The sequence below is a fragment of the Sceloporus occidentalis genome, unplaced genomic scaffold (genome assembly GCF_023333645.1).
Source record: "Sceloporus occidentalis isolate IW3139 unplaced genomic scaffold, rSceOcc1.0.p SCAF_1, whole genome shotgun sequence".
NCBI classification, from domain to species: Eukaryota; Metazoa; Chordata; class Lepidosauria; order Squamata; family Phrynosomatidae; genus Sceloporus; species Sceloporus occidentalis.
This window is the reverse complement of record NW_028316981.1, coordinates 231,020,220-231,041,568: the sequence shown is the minus strand read 5'-3', so window position 1 is coordinate 231,041,568 and position 21,349 is coordinate 231,020,220. Positions and strand designations below refer to the sequence as shown.

Sequence of the window (21,349 nt, the reverse complement as noted above, 5' to 3'; positions counted from 1 at the left end):
TCTTTACATAAATGAAGGGGACACTTTCAGCCTAGGTGTCTTGTTCAGTTAGAGCTACGGTGCTGGAAGAGAAAGGCAAGCTGGAGCAAGAGGCGGAGCCCTTAGGAAGGCTTTCATCTGGTTTCCATGGAAACAATGAGTTCTCAAGTTATTTGCATATTCAGCACACATCTGGTGTATTTGAACTCTGGCTTGTCAGTGCAAGGAATGTATTGTGTGAAATGAATTGCAAAACAAGGTTAAAAGAGGAATATGATATAGAAAATATTTAAAAACAAAACAAAACAAGGTCTGGGATGTCTTTTTTGCTCCCCCATAGATACATTTTATGTTCTCTTTATTTTTCCAACTTCTAACCCTTGGGGCATCCCATAAAGTTATAGCTGTTAAAAAAAAACCTACAGTAGAGTGGGTCCTCGGTATCCACTGGAGTTTGGTTTCATGGATGCTCATTATGTACAATGGTGTAGTAAAATGGTGTCCCTTATATAAAATGGCAAAATCAAGGTTTGCTTTTTGCAGTTTGTTTTGGAGTATGCTCAAGATGTGGATGGTTGAATCCATGAATACAAAATTCACACAAACGGGGAGCTGACTGTATCTGTAAGTTCAGAGTTAAGGAGACTTTAGTATGTGCTGAAGATTTAAACCTAATGAGAAAATGTTCAGAAATTATAGCTGAACAGTTTCAGAGAAGTGGGGGTAAGCCTTATCCCATCTAAAACAAGTAAGGGTAGAAATTAGTTGAATGCATTTCATGCATTTTCCAATTTCACTTGATGAAAAGCGATAAGAAAGCAAATGATTCTCTCTCTTTGATGTAGGGAGAAATCATGATCAAGAATAAATATGTCCCAAATAGCAGTGACACTGGCTGTTTTAAAGTCTTTTCTTTAAGGCTTTAGCACATTTTCTAAGCCCATTGAATGTTTAAAAGCAAAGCATGTTAAAGGAGCAATAGAAAGCAAATGAATCTCTATCTATCTATCTATCTATCTATCTATCTATCTATCTATCTATCTATCTTCCCCACCTTTCTCCGAAAAGTGGGAGTCAAGATGGCTTACAGTAATCCAAAAACAATATACAAAAGTTAAAAATCAGTTAAACATCAGAATTATTAAAAATGAGAGCCAATGTGGTGTAGTGGTTTAAGCTTTGGGTGGGAGTTACAATCATGGCAACACTATCACAATTGTGAGTAAGTAGTGATTGTGAATGTAAAACAGTTACCTAGACGCACTCATATGCAACTATTATGTTTTTTCAGATCACAACTCTGAGACTATTGCCATGATTGTAACTTTCCGCAAATCTACTTCACCAAGCATTAGCTGCATGGGGAGAAGGAGATGAGTTCTGCCAGTAATAGGAGAATGGGTGAATGACATTTCATTTCACGTTGGGGTGTACAGGCCAGAAGAGGTTACTTAGGAGTTTATCACATTGAGTTTAAAGCAACTTATCCCCGACAGGATAAAGTCACATTTAATTTTAAAAGTGGGTCTTATTGCATGATCAACTGTGGCCGGACAAGTGCAACCCATATGCAGCCCAGATCCCAGTCGCTCTTATTTAGCAGCTTTTCAAAAACAGGGGCTTGCCGTTTTGAAAAGCCATTTGATAAGCACAGCTGGGATCCAGGTTGCATACAGGTTGCACTTGCCGAGCTGCAACTGTGTACAATAATACCCACTTTTAAAATTAAACACAACTTTATCCCATCGGGGATAAGTCGCTTTAAATTCAATATGATGATCTCTCCTGTTAACTAAGTAGCTGATAACAGGATACTGGCCTACAAGTTCTATAGGTTTCATTGATCACTTCAGGCAAATGTCACTTGAAACATTGGAGGCATTCAGCAGTAATCAATAATAATAAAATACAGCTCTAATAAAATAAGGATAATAAAATAAGGAGCTATCCTGAATTATAAAAACTTTTCAGGATTCTCAGACTCAAATGCTTCCTAGGCCTGTCCTTTGAAATGCAGAGATAAAATCCAAGTCTTCATAAATACAAAACATGCACTTTGCTATGCAGCTCAGGAGGACCATGTTGTTTTCACAGATTTAAATAGCTAATTGTAAAAAAAAAAAATTGAAGTAAAAATAGTAGATTAAAAATAAAAAATAAATCTGTTTTGCTTACTGGAAAAAGAAAAAGAAGGAAAAATAAAAAACTTGGGGTTATATTAGAAATCGAAGAACCTTTGTTCTCTATCATATTGATTAACTAATATAATTGTTTACATGCTTCTGTGTTTTTTCTTTATATTGCTATAAAAGTAGAGACAGACAGCTGAATCGTGGGTGATTCTACTGCACTGCTTTTTAGACTTCAGCAGCATTTAGGTTTTATTAAGAGCCAGTGTGTCTTGAGTAAACAAACTGGATAATAGGTTTAGAAAGTTGTTGATACATTCCCTGTGGAACCATTTAAGGAAGCTTTTGGCAGCAAATGTCAGTCTTGCTAGGCTATTTCCCATTGGGAGATAATGCACCACTAGTATTGGAGTACTGCCTATTTACTCCCTGTTCAGCTGATTGTTGCTAGATGGAGTTCATATGGGAAACTGATGTCTTTCTTGTAAGAGCCTGGTATATACAAAAATAGCACTGATAATCTCCAGCCACAAATTTGTTGTTATTTTTAAAACCCATCTTCTGAAAGTCTCCATAACAATAGTATGTTCACTGGACAATCTGGCAAGGACAATTTTACAGAATTGTTGAAGATGCAGCTTAGACTGTAACAATATAAACATGTCTACTCAAAAGTAAGTTGAACTGTGGCAGGGTTCAGGTGTTATCAATATAGTGTACTGAATCTATTTAGATTGCTACCATTTCAGTAGTTTGTTTAGAAGCTTGAAGTCAAGTGAAATTCTTTGGTTTTCACAGAAAGGCCCTGCTTTTGATTCACCTCTTCTCATGGGTTGTGCACACCTATAAAGACCACATCTTCACAGTAAGGCCACATCTTCATAACCTTTCCCACCTCTACTTCCATTCTATGACCAGTTCAGTTTATTTAATGGGACAAGAGTTGTACTTCATTTGCTGCTTCTTATTTTTCAAATGCATCCCTACTGACTAAAGCATGTATAAATACTGTTTTGTGTCCCTTTAACATGTTGCATGCTTTCTAAATGCACACCACTTTGGGCTGTATGCAGCCATCCATTAGCATGAAGATTCCATTGATGTGCATTGTATCTACCTTGAAGATATTCCAGGAACTATGCTCTGAGATAAGTGCATAGAAGCCTGGATTATACTTAGATTCCTCACACATCCCTACTCTGAGTAACCTGATAAAATTCATAATATCTAGATGATGATTTCACTCAACATGATAATACCTTTTAAACTTTGTCACAAAACTCACATTGTGAGATCAAGTCCCAAGGGTGGTACTCTTTGGCATCCTTTCAGTGAAGTGATTGGGGCCTGGGCAGTGGGGAAAACTTCCCCTCAGGTCTGACCAAGAGGGTTGATCTCTTCTGTGAAGTTTGGGTGAGTGAGAGTACCCTTGATTTGTCTTCAAGTAAATGGCCTCCCAGGGAGCAAATCATGATATTGGATTGGCCTTGGGATCAGGTGTGACATCCAAGGGAAGGCTGAGGAGATCATCACAGGTTGACACCTAGCCTCAACCGGACCTGCATCAGTCCTCCCTGCCACTTATCCCCAGGATCAATTCATTAAATAGGTTCTTAGGTGAACTAAAATTGCTTTTGTTGAACCCAATGATTGTGTCTGGTCTTGTTATTTCATGGTTGTTTATCAACATATTAACTAGAACTGAGCAAAAAGAAATTCTAGTTTGCTTTAGGTTCACTATTCTATAATGTCCATTAAGTCTTAGAATAAGATCACTTACTACATTTTTCACATGTTAATTCCATTTACTGCTTGATAATGTAAATGAGGAAAACTATCATCTGATGTCATTCAGCTTCTTTATCAGGAGACATTGCAACACACCATGTAAAACGGTCGACTAACAAAAGGATTCAAGCTAAGTGGAGGCATAACCTGTCATGTTAATTATCAGTTGCACAGAACAACTGACTGACTGCAAGTTTAGATAATGCTTACATTTGTCTCCAAAGACATCTAGGAAAACTGATACCACTAGCGCAAATACTAGCAAAGTGAGGCAGTAAAATTTAAAATGAAAATATTTTGAGGTGTTTTATATATGTGGCAAAGATACTGAATAACCAGGAATAAACAATGTATAACGGACAGGTTAATAATAACCTAATTATTATTCCATAAACAAATTGAGTATGACACTCATGCTTTATAAATCGCTGTCAAAGTAATAATAAATAACAGCACACCTTCAGTTTGTTGCCTAGATAAAAATGTGCCAACTAATGAAGAAAATTGTCTCTTATTTACAAAGCTGCTGACAGAGTTACTCCAATACTGATGTGTGTGTTTCCAAATGCCTTGAACCTGCTTGCCTTTATGTGAAGTTAGAAAAGCCCATCTTGACTCTCTTAAAGTGGATATACATTCATTTCACTCATACTATATGAACTGCTTTATCAGTTAATCACTCAATAAAATATAGTTGGGCGGGTTACAGACCGCTGAAAAGTGGCGCTCTGCCGGCGCCGGTTGCTGCATCCGGGAACCACCGTTCCCGGACGCAGTGAATAAGCACCAAAATGGCACTTCTTCTTGTGCCCCGGATGGGATGCTGTGAGGCGCTACTCGCGCACTCACAGCGTCACATCCGGGGCGTGATGTATGGACGCTATGCGTCCGATACGTCAAAATGGCGGTGCCCGTGTGTATAGGGCGCCGCCATTATTACGCCCCCGTCACGTGCTAGGGGTGAGGTCGGTATGGACCCTAGGTCCTCGGCCAACCCCTAGCATGTGACAGGGGCGCACAAAGGCTCGTTTGTAACAGGCCTTTGACTCTCTGCAGGCTCCTTGCCTCAGATGTTGCTGTCAAATAACCACAGTACAACATGTTGGAAGTAAGGCCACAACTTTATTTGCAAACAATTGGTAGGGTTAGCACAAAGCATAAGGTCAGGATCTGTGCAATCAAACCACCCGATGTAGTCTGATAATCCAAACCGGGCACCCACCTGGTGCTTGCGATGACCTAGGGGCTAAGGAAAACAACTTGACCGCAAACCTTGTCTTGCGTTCACCAATTCACAAAGCCCCTAGTCACCGGGAGGCGCTCCTGCGTTCTGGCCCCCACAATGGCCAAACGCCTGCCCTATTCACCCCCGGGTACCTATTGACTCCCAAACCAAAGCTCCATAGCCCTGGTACCACAACGTGCAGATCCTGGCCTATGCTGCAGCCAAGTTGTGACTAAAAACCACCTAACAACAGCGGTGGGCGGGTGGGAGAAGCACCAAGACTTGCTCCCTTCCACAGCTTGGCTCCGCTTTGCTCGAAGCCAAGCAACTGACTGAGGGAAGGGGCCAGCAACACGGCCTTATATAGGCCTAGGCCCCTCCCTCCCTGGGTGCTGTGTGGGGCCCCGCCTCCAAGGCCCAGCCCACCAATGGGCAGCCTTGGAGGACCAGAAGCCCCGCATCAACGAGACCGGCTCCCAGAGCGTCATGGAGCGGAAGGGCCACCCCTTCCGCCCCCGCGCACCAACAGGGAGCCGGGCACCAATAGGGAGCCGAGTGCTCTGGGGCTTGTAGTCCAGCCGCGTCTAGCGGCAAAACGGTCTGCCCGGCGAGGCGGGCGACCGTTGCTTGTAGCATAATCTATTAAGGCAATATATAAAGGCAGCAGTTCCTATTACTGGTGACTAGACTCTTGGGGAAAAATAGCCCATGTTCTAAAAGAAATCAGACTTCAACCTAACTGTATCATGTATGTTTTTTTAAGAGTCATGTCACCTACTGTCGCAACCATAGTCACAACCGCAGTGATTATGGAAAGCTATGTTGTTTGGGCAGTAATGCAGAGCCATAGAGGTCCAGCATACTTGTGAACCACTTGACTGAGCTTTAGCTGCAGATGATCTACATCACTGAGCTTTGGAACTTATAGATACAGAACCTATGTGTGTATGTGCCTTCAAGTTTTCTGTTGACCTATGGTGACCCCAAAAATTTCATATGATTTTCTTAGGCAAGGAATAGTCAGAGGTGGTTTGGCCAGTTTCTTCCTCTAAGAAATATCAGAACCTCACTTTTGTAAATATTAACCAGCACACAAAGTGTCATTGTTGAAAATGCCTTCAGAATAACCAGTGTAAAAAAACACTTCTTCTGATACAATGGGGGGGGGGGGGAGTATATGGCTTGGATAATTTTTTCAAGTGTGGGACAGGAAAGAGATGTTCTTGTAGAGGGGCAGATTTATTTAAACAGACACATAATCTAATGTATAGGCAAACATTCCTAAGTGAAAAAATTCACTCAGTTATTAGACTTTTTCTTTCTTTCAATATGTTTAATATTTAAGAATGAAGGCCTGTACAATGGCAAAAATATGCATTTTGTTAATATGGTGAATTTCCACGGTTAATATTGTGTTTTCTATTTCTACTACAGTTGGCCCTCTTTATTTATGGACTTGCCATTCGCAGATTCAAGCATCCGTGAACCCCAAGCCCATGTTGTCCCCAATGATGGCACATCCACATGGCTGTGCCACCATTATGGGCAGTCCGCACTGTCCCAATGATGCATGCAGCCACCATTAGGGACAATGGAAGTTCTGTTGTCCTCAATGTCCCTAATGGTGGCACGTCCATGTGTATGTGCCACCATTGAGGACAACAGTGCTTGAACATCTGCAGATTTTGGTATCTGTGGGGAGAGGGGTCTAGAAAGGATCCCCTATGGTTACAAACGGCTGACTGTATTTCTATTTTTCCTATTTCTGTATTTATAGAAATACATCTAGTACTCTATTTGCTTGTTTTTGTTGTTGCTGTTGTGTGTCTTCAAGTTATTTCTGATTGATGCAAACCTTAAGCTGAACCTATCACTACATTTTCTTGGTAGAATTAGTTCAGACCGGATTTGCTCTTGCTTTCCACTGAGACTGAGAGAGTGTGACTTGCCCAAGCTCACCCAGTGAGTTTCCAGGGATGAGTGGGGATTCAAACTGTGGTGTCCCAGTGTTGTAGTCTAACACTCACACCACTACACCCCACTGGCTCTTCCCTATTTGTTTGCATGTGTATAATAAAGTGTTATGTCTCATGTTTGTAGATAGCATTATATATTGTCAAACATCTATTTTTCTCTTCTCCAGAAATGTCTTGTATATTAACAATTTTTATTTTTCATAATAATATAAAGATATAACAGATATCATCTCTTAGAAAAAATAATATTGGATATCTGCTTGAAAAGTATCTATTTTTTAAAGAAAACAAAATAGCTTGTTAACAATAATTAAATTAAGTGGGTAATGAAGGCAGAACCAAAATGCACTCAAGGGCATTTTTGTGTGCAAAACCAGAGACAATTAATAACAATGAATGTTCTGTTTTTCTGCACCACTGGGACATTTGTAGAGTTTGCTCCACTGCTTATGAGAAAGAGCAATGTTACATTTTAAGTGTAACCTATGAACTGGATTTGTCATGGTGAAGTGTTATAGGCTACCCTGGGATCTAAAAAGACAACATTATAGTTGACTACAGCTCATTTATTGATTAATTTAACACAATTCTGGACTGCCCTTCACTCCAGCAAATTCCATGGCATTATAACGTTTACAAATGTATTTCAATAAAGTGGCACATCATTTTCCTTTATAAAACAGTGATGCAATGCAGCAATAAAATTGCATACATAGGCACAGAAAAACCTCTTCCCTTAATACAAATGAAACATACATCACCATTTGATGGTACTTAGGAGAGAGAACTCCACTGAAAATCTTAATGGACAGGGAGTATGGTATAGGAGGAATTGCCCCAGCTGTACTTTTAGCTTCTATTATTTTTGGATTTTATTTGTTACTAGCCATAATTCATCAATCATATTCCTGTCATTAATGGACTGGGTTTATATGGATTCTGGTTCTACACAGCCAAAAGATAAAGGTTTCCCCTTTGTCAAGGTGGTGCTCATCTCTGTTACTAAGCCGAAGAGTCAGCATTGTCTAAAGACAATTCTGTGATCATGTGGCCAGCATAATTGCACAGAATGCTGTTACCTTCCAAAGTGTTATCTATTTATTTACTTGCATTTTTATATTTTTTGAACTGCTATGTTGGCAAAAGCTGGAACTAGTGACAGGAAGGCCCTCTGTCATGTAGCACTTGGGCCTCAAACTACCAATCTGCCAATCTTGTAATCATCAGAGTCAGCATCTTAACCACTCAGCCACTGTGTACACTGTACACAAAAACAGGGCCAATTTTAGGAAGCCAAAATATTACACACACAACTTGTGGCTTAAAAAAAATGACATTATGAATTTGCAACACAGAACTGGTAATAGGGATGTGAGATGAATCTGCATCATTGGATTTTATTTTTTTAGTGGATTTAGTCAGTCCACAATGCTAGATGGGATATATTTCTTTGGAAATATTTCTGTAAAACTGGGATATTTGAAAAATGCACATTAAAAAGAGTGTTTATTTCAAAAAATACTTACAAACATATGTCAGTCAGTTAGTGGATGCATACAAACCAATGGGAGAAAATAAACTGGCGAATGGACAACACTGCACATTTTGAAGAATGTGCCAACAATTGATTTTGCCTCACAAACCCCCAAACTATATTGAATGGTATGGATCAATTACAGAGTGTTTAAAAGAGGAAGACAATGGAAATGGGTTTTTCAAGTACAGTGCGCCTGTGCCAAGCATGGGCTTGCCATTTACAGTTTGAGCTTCTGTAGAAGGCAAGCCCCGGCTCTTTGAACGGGTGCACATGCAATTGGCATGAGTGGTATCATGCACCCATTGAAAAGAATGGGACTTAAGGTCCCACATTTTTGCTATCCATGGGGGGGGGGGGTTCCAGAACAGATCCCCCATGGATATCAAGGGCACACTGTATATGCATTCCTGTTTGATACTAATAGTTCCTACCTTAATTTACTGCAAACAAACAAAAAAAGTTTCTGAAGCACTTAGGGATAGAAAAGCAACAACATACACACACACAAATCCGTGTTGTTGTTTTTAAATAGAATAAATTAAAAAGCTTCCTTAATATGAGAATAGTGAGACTGCTGCATATTTTCTGTAAATGATAAATATTGTGCAGAGCAGACAGCTTTATATGGTTTCAAAGGTTCACTAAAAGATGCCTAAGGCAATTTAGCTAATGGATTTTATTAGGGGGGGAAATGACTGGAAATACCTTAATCTGATGCAGGTTATGTGGGTTTTGCATAATGGCACATATTTTTGATCACTTTGTGTAATTTGACTATCCATTTCAGAAAGCAAAACAAGTACAGAAATGTGTTAAGTAACAGAGTAATGGAATGTTATGCATTCTCTTAAATGGGATACACTGGCCCTGCCTCTCTCAAATCCTGTTTAAAATGTTTCCAGAACTAAGACAGAGTTTAGACATTGCATATTTGTTATTTAGATCAAATCAAAGTATATCTCTCTCACTCTGTGTGTGTGTGTGTGTGTGTGTGTGTGTGTGTGTGTGATTATAGAAATGCTTAAAAGAGACAGACTAGTTTCCAAAATATGTATAGCTGGATGGGCAACCATAGCTGTCATATGCCTGACTGTATAAAAACTTAAAGATTATGTGAAGCTACGGTTGTTCTTGCCCACATCCGTAGCCCAGATACCATCCTGTTGAAAGGAAAGCAAGGCAAAACTTAGCAGAATTAATATCTCAAATCCTTATAGCAATCACCAGTGCCTATAGGAATCCAGCCACATATTTCATCGTATGATATATTTCCATAAGTAAATTTATTTGATGATTATAAATACGCCCAGGCTACTTGTCCTGGGTGACTTCAACATCGCCCTCACGGCCAGCTATGTTCCACCCGGTGCGGCTCGGGAATTCATGGATACCATGGCGGCCATGGGCCTGTCCCAGCTGATTTCGGGTCCAATGCATTTTGCGGGTAATACACTTGATATGGTCTTTTGTTCGGATGCGGAAAATCCGTGGGCGGAAATAACTAATATTTCCCCCCTGTCATGGACGGATCATTTCCTTGTGGAGGCAAAAATCAAGGCCTCTACCCAGATCCCCCCCGGGGGTGGTGGACCTATTAGGATGGTCCACCCTCGAAGGCTGATGGAACCCAAAAGGTTCCAGGAAGCCTTAGAGGGATACATGGTTGGAAGTGACGGCGACTCTGTTGATGCCCTGACTGGTATCTGGAATACCGGTCTCTCTAGGGCTATACACAGCATCGCTCCCAAGCGCCCTCTCAGGCCCGCTTCCAAACGTAAGCCCTGGTATACGGAAGACCTCCGGGCAAGGAAGCGGGTCCTGCGACGGCTAGAGCACCGCTGGCGGAAACACCTACACTTAGCCGACAAGGCTCTCCTAGACTGCCTTTTGAAGGACTACGGAGAGGCGATACGAGCAGCTAAGAACTCGTTCTATGGTGCTCGTGTCGCGTCCGCGGAGTCGCGTCCAGCAGAGTTGTTCAGGGTGGTCAGGGAGCTAACTCAGCTCCCTCCCGCCCCGAACCAGATCCTTGAACCTTCTAAGGCCTGCTGTGACCAATTTAACAACTTCTTCACGGATAAAACCTCTCGGTTAAGCGAAGGTCTTAACGCCGGCATTAGAGCAGAACCTAGGGTAGAGGCATCCAGAGCCTCCATGGACTCTATTAAACTGGATCAGTTTGAGTTGGTAAGTACCGATGATGTGGACAAGATCCTCGGAAGTGTTCGGAAGACAACCTGCTCTCGCGACCCTTGTCCCTCATGGTTAGCGGCGCAGGGGGGACCGGCAGTAACTTTACTGTTACACCGGATTATTAATACATCTTTGAGGGAAGGGCAATTTCCATCTGATTTAAAATTGGCCATCGTAAAACCTTTATTAAAAAAGCCCTCCCTCGACCCCCTGGTATACAATAATTATCGGCCAGTCTCGCTGCTGCCATTTCTGGGGAAGGTGATCGAGAGAGCGGTTGCAATCCAGCTTCAGTAGGTCTTGGATGAAACGGATTATCTGGACCCATTTCAAACTGGCTTTCGGGCGGGTTACGGGGTTGAGACGGCCATGGTCGCCTTGGTCGATGATCTCCGTCTGGGCATCGACGGGGGAAGCGTGTCCCTGTTGGTGCTCTTGGACATCTCAGCGGCTTTTGATACCATAGACCATGGTATCCTTCTGGAACGCCTGGCTGAGGTGGGAATCGGGGGCACTGCGCTCCAGTGGTTCCGGTCCTACCTCTCTGGGAGGTTCCAGATGGTGCAGCTGGGAGACGTGTGCTCCAATAAGAGGGCCCTTACAACTGGGGTCCCTCAAGGAGCCATTCTGTCTCCCATGCTATTTAACATTTACATGAAACCGCTGGGAGAGATCATCCGGAGACATGGGGCGCGGGGTTATCAGTACACTGATGACACCCAAATAGTCTTCTCTATGTCTCCGACTGATGCAGTGACTGAGGATGGCGTCGCTCCTCTCGTGGCCTGTCTGGAGTCAGTAATGGGCTGGATGAGGAAAAACCGACTCAGTCTGAATCCAGACAAAACGGAGGTACTTGTGATAGGTTCCCCTGGTCCAGGAATGGCGGTGGTTCCACCTGTCCTGAACGGGATCACGCTTCCTGTGAAGGACTCCGTGCGCAGTCTGGGGGTGCTTCTTGATTCTTCGCTTCACCTTACATCTCAGGTGAATAATAATAATAATAATATGTTTTATTTATATACCGCTATTCCAAAGATCATAGCGGTGAACAGCAAGTAAGCTAATTAGCAAGTAAGCTAATTTGCCCCCAACAGTCTGGGTACTCATTTTAGCGACCTCGGAAGGATGCAAGCCTGAGTCGAGCTTGGGCCCTTTTGCTGGTCTTGAACTCACAACCTTGCGGTCTTGAGTGAATGGCTTGAATGGCTGCAGTACAGGCATTTAACCACTGCGCCACCAGGGCTCCATGCGACGGTCAAGAACACCTGTTATCAGCTTCGGCTTATTCGCCAGCTGCGCCCATACCTGGCCCAGAGGGACCTTGAAACGGTGGTACACGCTCTGGTAACCTCTAGATTGGACTTCTGCAATGCGCTCTACATGGGGCAACTCTTGTATCATACCCGGAAGCTACAGCTGGTGCAGAATATGGCGGCCAGGCTGGTCACTGGTACTTCCAGGACCAGCCATATTACACCTGTGCTCAAAGATCTGCACTGGCTGCCTATTCGCTTCCGGGCACAGTACAAGGTGTTGGTGATTACCTATAAAGCCCTACATGGCTTGGGCCCAGGATACCTGAAGGACCGCCTCTCCCCATACATTCCGCCCCGCACCCTCAGAACTTCTGGGCAGCAATTACTTAGGGTTCCAGGGGCCAAATTCTCCTGTACAACGAGGAGGACATACTCCATCGTTGCCCCGACCCTTTGGAACACGCTGCCCACAGAGCTCCGCTCGGCCACCTCCCTGGCTCAGTTTAGAAGGGACTTAAAAACCCTTCTATTTTGAACTGCATTCCCCGAGTGAAGTCCTAGATGGCCTTCCTCCCTATGTTGGTGGCAAGATGGATGGCTGACCAGGGTTTTTAAGTTGTTTTTAATATGTATATTGTATGTATTGTTTTTATTATGTTGTTCACCGCCCTGATCAATGGAAGGGCGGTATATAAATAAAATTTTTATTATTTATTTTATTATAAAATTCTCCCCTTCTCTACATTTGCACTTTGCTGTTTCCAAGTCCCTTTTGTAAACCATAGCAAAGTAGTATCTCTTAGACCAATAAAATTAAATAAATGAAAACAAAACATAAAGGTATGAACCACAAAGTGGACTGTGGGGTTCTTCTCATAGCCAATGAAACAAGTGAAACAGAAGTCATACAGAAAAAAGGAATGAAAGTATTGTAGAAATAATTTCATTACGTATAGCTTTTCTACCTTGGTGGATGACTGAAGAAGCTACACTGGGCAAAAATATATGAGCTTTCTCTGAATGTGGAACTCATGGGCTTCTCCTTCCATGGCATCAGATCACAACCAGCAGTCAAATATTCAGATGGTTAGCTCACATGTATTTGTGTAAAATTGAAACTTACCCCATTAGTTCTTGGTCCTTATCAACTCCTTATTAGTATAAATCAATATCACATAGTCACAGGTTGACAGAGATGTCGTTGACCCCATTGCCACAGACATGCTATTTCTCTGTCTGCAATATAGACTAGCAGATCTACCTATGGGTACAGTGAAAACCAGATATACTGAAAAAGTGCATCAGCTCTACAAGATCTGAGTTGTGTTGCACCACCCTTCTAATATTTATATGTTATAATTATAAATTGTCATATTTATATATTCATATATTCCTGCAACTATTATTTGAACTGATGCCAGAGAAAGCTAAGGAAGAATAAAGCAGCATGGGATAATTTTAAGATAAGTCTGTTAATGATCAAGATTCCTCCCTAAACAAAACACCCATAAACATTATGTTTCATGACAGCTGCAAGCACAAGAAACTAAAGTGGCAGTAGCCAATGCTATACAACATTGAACCATGTAATTTACATCTTAGAGAAATTAAACACAACATAATGGCTTAGCTTCCAGGCAACAACACTATTAAATTTGCTGTAGCAGATTATGACATCATCTGAAACCCCAGGACACACATTTCAAGCCAGTTATTATGGTCTGTATTATGTAGTGCTGTTCTGGTTAGTTTTTCATTTAATTCATTGCAGGAATTGTGACTTTTAACCGATGCATGTGACATTAGTAGCTGTGAAAGACACAGTGATGTCATTGGTATGATGTATTTTAGATGGTGCATTACAAAGTACTTACAATTCATATAGATTTTAATTGGTTTGGTGATCCTGTTTTCTCTCATTTCTTATTTTCCTGATCTCTCTTAATCTGTCTCTCTGTCTACTTCAAACTTCTGATCTCAGAAACTGACTACTGATTCTCACTCTTTCTGCTCTTTCCATTTGGTTAATTTGCTAGCTTCCCAGCCTTTTCTTTTCCATTTGTTTCTGTGCATCTGCCCTGCCCTTTGCTCTGGCTCTGACTATTTTCTCACATCAGTCCATATATAAATCCATTCCAGTTTGTTTCCCCATCATCTTGTGATTTAATAAACAGCAAGAGAACAACATTTGTATATGTATTTAAATACACATTTTGGAATCTCTATTCTCACGCAGTGTGCATATGGGAAATAAATGCACTGATTTTGAAACACACTACATCATACAACAAGTACACTGTTTTATGGTTCTAAGACAAGAGTTTGTAGGGGTGTGAAATCTGAAGGATCACTATGATCCAATCCACATCAATCTAGGAGAAGCATATAGAGTAAATTTGCATCCAAATGTTATAAAACGAAAAGAAAAAAAAAGAACAAAAAACAAACATTCTGAGTCAGTATCATCTGTCACTGTCATCCTCTTTATTCCTTACGCCATTGCCCTCTCCTCCTTTATGACCTATTCGAGATCCATACAAAACAGGCATGGTTTACCATCCTATCTCTTTAGATTTAATAATAATAATAATAATTTGTTTTATTTATATACCGCTATTCCAAAGATCATAGCGGTGAACAGCAAGTAAGCTAATTAGCAAGTAAGCTAATTTGCCCCCAACAGTCTGGGTACTCATTTTAGCGACCTCGGAAGGATGCAAGCCTGAGTCGAGCTTGGGCCCTTTTGCTGGTCTTGAACTCGCAACCTTGTGGTTTTGAGTGAATGGCTGCAGTACAGGCATTTAACCACTGCGCCACCAGGGTCTTTTGTCATTTGTCACCTGATCTGCTTTCTCTCTGGAGTCCTGTTATCACCTTCTGCCCACCTATGTATCCAACTTGTGATGGTGGTAAAATCCAGTCAAGCAGAGTTAATATCAATACTTCACTTAAGAATTGTTGAGTATTGGAATTCTGGGATTTGTAGTTTTGTGAGATATTCAGTCTTTTTGACAGAGAGTTCTGGTGCCACAACATACTACAAATCCCAGGATTCCACATCATTGAGCCATGTCAAAGCAGTGTCAAACCACATTATTTGCGCAGTGCAGATTAGACCTCAGTCTTTCTGCTATCTTGCCACATCTATATTTGGCTAATCTCTTGATATTTGTAGTGGTTTCTGTATTGCTACTTCGTTGTTTTATATATCACTCAGCTGTTGATTCTAAATGAATACTAAACTGTGGTAGGAACAGTAATGTACAACTCACTAGAACAGAGGAGCGTTTCTTTATAGGATTTGGTTCAGATGGTAAACCTGCAACATCAATGTATTAAAAACAGCCAGATGATCTTTCAGGTACCCCAAAAATGCACAGGTAGTTTGTGAGTCACAAACCTAGCAGATAATAAAATTTAACAGGATAAATATTATTCCATATTTCTGTCTAACATCTGGTTCCTAGGAGAGTATTTTGCATTTGAACACAAAAATTCACTTGGATATAAACTGTACATACATCAATTCTGAGAATGAAATACCACTATCTGCAAGTTATTTTCATAAAATAATTACAGTTATGGTTGCAAGGCTCAAATCAGTTAGTTACTGTCTCAGTTAAAATTGAAATAGTAATTCTTTAAAGGTAAAGATAACGCTATTCCCTGTTGACAAGGTTGTCAAGTCATGTCTGACCACTGGGGGACGGTGCTCATCTCCGTTATTAAATCAAAGAGTCAGCGTTGTCAGAGACTACTCTGGTGGCCATGTGGCCAGCATGACTGCACAGAACACTGTTTGCCTTTCCACCAAAGTGGTACCTATTTATCTATTTGCATTTTGCATGCTTTCGAACTGCTAAGTTGGCAGAAGCTGGGACTAGTGATGAGAGCTCATAACATCATGCAGCACCTGGGCCTCAAACTGCCAACCTGTTGATCTTGCAATCAACAGAGTCAGCGTCTTAACCACTTGAGCTATCACATCCCTTCCCTGTTTCTCATCTATTTATTTTACTTTTAGTACCCTTAATTTTTTTTAAAATGTGGATGCTTCAAACTGATGGCCTCTGTATAAAATGGAATCTCTCCTTCTCCACCTTGCTGACATCACATCAACAACAACAACCAAACCTCACATAGGGCAATAGTTTAAGACACAGAATGAGACAGTGGTTGAATCATGTGATAATTCTTCTCCACCATTTAGTAAGCCCTTTGCCCCCATAACTATGGGGGGCCCCACTAAATTTTACCTTTCCACCATAAAAGGCATGGCATTATTGCTTGTGAATTTAGAATCATGATGTAAATTAGTCATACTTTAGTTATTGGAAAAAGCAACTAATTGCAAGTACTTAATTTTGTAATCAGTTACTTTCAGCCTTGCGTTAAATACACTCAGTTTGTGTATACTTCAAGAAGAAATGAGTTTTTAGAAAATATACATGTGGTCTTCAATTTTGATGTGCTGCCCATGAATTCTATACATTATTGTTCATATCTGTATTTTTTGTAGTTTGATATTGAGCTATATAAATCTTAAAACTACCGTTTATCATTAACAGTAAGTGAGGATCATTTGGCACGTCTGAAAGCTGCAGTTCCAAATGTCCCAAAAGATTTCCCAGCCCTGATGTAGCTATGATCAACTCATCCCTTGCAGTGCTATCACTTTCTTTCATTATGGCTTCTAGTATTAGAAGCTGGCAAAATATAAGAGACTCAACCTTGGCTTACTCACTTACATCATGTCCCAACTTTGGTTTGCTTCAACCATTTCCCTTTTCTTCTTTACCATGAAACCCAAAACTTTATTCCTTCATAAAATAAGGGATCTGGGTGATTGCTTAAGAGAACAATGGATCCAGTCTGTTGATACAAGTATTTGAAGCAAATAAAATGGACAGAATTGCAAAATAGCTTCTATGACTTAAACCAACATCTTGATTCCTGTTCAGGAAAAAAAAACCCTATTATGCCACAGAACAACCCTGAGAGCACCAGTCAGAATACAGCTGCATAATCCAAATCTGATACTGAATGATAAAATTGTAGCATCTCATTCAGAATTAGACATTTGCCTGCTAGGCAAAATGGATGTCAGGTATATTTGATATAGATCAGGTTCTGTTTTAAGGCAGAGGGTTGCCACATCTTTCTATCATTGTTTTCCTAGAGGTCACAATATTGCTTAACTTTGTTCAATAAGATCCATTATTTCATCACACTCTTCAACATTCCCACCCTCCAGATAACATGACAAAATAGCATGAAGACCTACCACAGTAATTTAGTAAAAGAAGGAACTGTCAGCACAAACAGGTCTTTAGCCAGCCTAAATACAAAACCCATCAACTCTATATGAACCTGCAAGAACTCTAAGATCTTCAGGAGAAGGCTTTCGCTTGGTTCCACCACCATCACATCAGTGACTGCTCCCAACTTTGGGAACTCTGTTCTTCTGGAGGCTAGGCTGGCCCCTTCCTGCTTTCCTTTTGCCAACAGGCAAACCCATTTTTGTTTGTTTGTTTGTTTAACATTTAGCCAGTGCGGTGTACTGGTTTCAATGCTGTACTACAGTTTTGGAGACTTGGGTTTGATTTCCCTTCTCGGTCATGAAACCCACTAGGTGACATTGGGCAAATCACATTTTCTCAGCCTCAGGAGAAAACAATGGCAAATCTCATAACAAATCTTGCCAACAAAACTCTGTGATAGGTACACCTTAGGGTTGCCATCAATCAGAAACGACTTGAAGTCATACAACAATAACAACAACCACAACAGCAACAACAACAACATGTAACTGCACCAGGGGCTTTTTAAAATTGAGGTGTGAGTTTTATTTATTTTTTTAACTTTGGTATGTTTTAAAACAATGCATAACATTTTAATTACAACTATTTTAATTTTTTTTTAAATGCACTAGTAGATCTTAATTGATTTCCTTCCATGAGCCTCTTGTGTCCCACTCTGAGAGAAAGACAGCATATAAAATAAAATAAAATAAAATATATAAAAAACACAGCTTAGCCAATGGCACAGAGGCATGTTATGAAGACCAACCGTCTCTGGAAGGCCAGAAGGTGAACACCCCTGCCTTTAGACAAGATAATTCCAGGACAATATCTTAAATCTGAGGATTACATGCTTCTGTGCCACTTTCTTTTTCCTTTTTTCCTTTTTTCCCTTTTTAATACCTACAGTAAGAGGTATTAGGGCATCAATTAAATATGTGTGACATTAAAAAGTATGCTCTCTCTCTCTTTCTCAATGTCTCTGTATGTGTTGTGTGTCTCACACCACCACACAAACGCTCTTGCATCCCCACGGCTGCCAATAAAACTGATACCATAGTCATTCACTCAGCTGCCTTTGGTATGATTTTTCCTCCCTGTCCCCATCTAGCTTTACAGGAAAAAGAGAAAATTAAACATAATGTAATGTTCTAGTGCACAGAAGAACAAATAGTGCCCCTGTAGCCTCTCACATAGACCAAGGGGAATTCAATGAAAATGTGATTAGCTGTAGGAAGGTGAAGGGAATGCAACTAGGTGAGGGGCTGGCAGGCTGATGCTTGATATCATTGCCCACAAAAGGGATGGTTTAATGTACTCCTGCAATTATGAAAACCAAGCAAATGTTGAATAGATGACCATGACGACCTGTAATCTTGGCTCAGAAGAACTGACATGAGAATACAATGCTTTCGTTTCCCTCATTCCCTCTAGTCCCTTCAAGCAATGTGCCACATGGCTGAACTGCTTGGCTAATTCTCTGATTTCTCCTCCCACCCCCCTTTATCCCATTTATTCTTTAATAGCTAACGGTACTGAAGCTGATGTCTGCAAAAGCGAGTGAGTTGATTAATAGGTATTTTATACATCTGGTATTTTCTCATAAAAGACTGGTAAACTTATTTCAATTATCATACCACCAACAAGGATGCAATCTGTTCACAATGGCTGTTTACGAATGGCTGCTTTGGGTAATGGCTGTTTTCTTAGCACAGGAAATGAAATATAATATTATTAAACAGAGATATGCAGAACAATATGTCAACTTATCCATCTTCCTGATGTTTATGGGCTTCGTTTTTTTTACAATGTTTATTTTATTTTATGAGACCACACGGTAAAGTGTCTCCTACTTGCAAAGACCTCATTTCTTTTATTTTTCCTTTAATGCCCTTGAATATTAGTTCCTACAAATTTGCAAGCAATCAGTGAAAGAAACCTGTGGTAGGTACTTATTAATTCAATTCAGATAAACATGTTAGAATGAAAGAGATAATGAAGCAAGATGTTTATCTTTGAAGGAGGATGTAGTGAGCTCTCTTGGCAAGAAGGCGAAGAGGTTTCCAATTTTAACCCACCACCTGTGAAAATGTGACAAACTAAATGTTTAAGAAATGCCGTGCAAATCATTTCATTGTTTCTTTGTGAATGACCCTGGGAGAGATAGTACTGGAAGAACTGGAGAAGACACTGCCAACAAACTAATATTACTGCAACTATAGAGGACATCAGATACAGTAAATATGATTCCCCCCCCCCTTTTTTTTTTTTAACAGGAAACACAGATAATGAGTGCAGACTGGCTTGGAATATGAACATTTCTCAGTCTCCCTGACTACATATATTGCATGTCCTGGAATGGGGTGAGATTAGAAAAGTTTATCATCATCAGGTTTCTCCCACTCCTTGCTGTACAGCAGTCCTACGATCATGGTGGGGATGAATGTTGCATGAAACTTCCCTTCTTAGGGGAAAAACATTGTGCAGCCTTGCTTATCATTTTGTGTGGTGGTCAGCACATTTTTGTGTGGTGGTCAGCCTTGCTTATCATTTTGTATGGTGCACCAGGGTCACCAGGTGCAAAGGGAGCAGTGACCGAACAACCCATCAAGCAGCAACTTATAGCCTCTTCACCTGCCCATGTGAGCTCACTCCCTTAGCTACATCTTTCGAAAGTAGTGGTGGTGGCAGTTTGGAAACTCTTGTGAGGCTTGGGCACAGGCATCATTTTGTGGTGTGCAGTGGGACCATTTTGGGACTAACTGACTGGAGAGAGAGTCAGAGCATGTGGTGTTATGGGAGAAGCGATGCCTAAAAGGAGCTTTCAAATTTAGGAATAAGCTTTGACAGGGGACTTGGCTGTTAGGTTGGCACTGTGCAGCTGCTCCTTTTTTCTTTTACCAGACAGGTTGAGAGAAGAGGTAGCTGAAGAAGCAATGTTTGTTAATGTTTGCAGGAGGGGGGCAGGTTTTCTCACTGGGGAGAAACCTCTTCCTTTGCACCAGGTCACCTTGGGAGCAGTAACTGAGCAGCTGGCTGAACAGCGACCAAGAAGCCTATTGCCTGGCCCAGCCTCAGGTGACAGGTTTCTCATTCATTGCTTAGCCTCAGTTGCTGCTCCCAGGGTCACCAGGTGCAAAGGGAGCAGCGAGCAAGCAACCCATCAAGCTGCAACATATAGCCTCTCTCACACACATGCCTTTTCTGCAATGCCAGCGGCTCTTGGCTGCTGCTTAGCCAGCTGCTTGGTTGCTGCTACCAAGGTGACCCGGTGCAAAGGGGGGAGTGACTGAGCAGCCAGTTGAGCAGCCAAGAAGCCTCTCACCCATGGCTGCCTTTGCTGCAATGCTGGCACAAGTGAGAGGCTTCTCAGTTGATGATCAGCCAGCCACTCAGTTGCTGCTCCCAAGGTGATGGAATGCAAAGTGAACAGTGATTGAGCAGCTGGTTGAGCAGTGACCATGAAGCCTCGCACCTATCCTGGCCTTTGCCACAAGGCTGTTACAGGTGAAAGACCTCTGAGTCACTGCTCAGCCAGCTGTTCAGCTGCTGATCCCATGGTTGACTGGGTGCAAAGGGAGCAGAGATTGAGACAGGTTGTTTTCAATTTGGAGTAGAATAGTGCACATAATATAAAAAAATAAGATTATGGGGCACTAGGGTTGTCACCCAAAAGGAAAGGGGGTGGTAGCCTGAAAGGTTTGGGGACCACTGCCCTATACTTGTATGAACAAAATAATTCCTCTCTGTGTTTCATGGAAGAGGATAGAATAGTAGACACATTGCTACATTTGGCTGAAGGTTCCACTTGTACATAGATAATGAACTAGAACCAGGTCCTTGTACAACATAGGGTGCGTCTACACTGATAGGAAAATCCAGCTTAGCTTCAGGTAATTTTGATTCACAGTAACCACAAGGTTCAATGTCTACACAATCATCATATCTACTGAGATGAGTTCA

General features: G+C 41.2%; 1 protein-coding gene across 11 annotated transcripts in view; it reads right to left on the bottom strand.

Annotated features, from left to right (window-relative positions):
- The window catches only part of PTPRD (protein tyrosine phosphatase receptor type D), a 1,452,104-nt gene that overhangs the window by 655,792 nt on the left and 774,963 nt on the right, over positions 1 to 21,349 (bottom strand). The gene's annotated exons all lie outside the window — the stretch shown is intronic.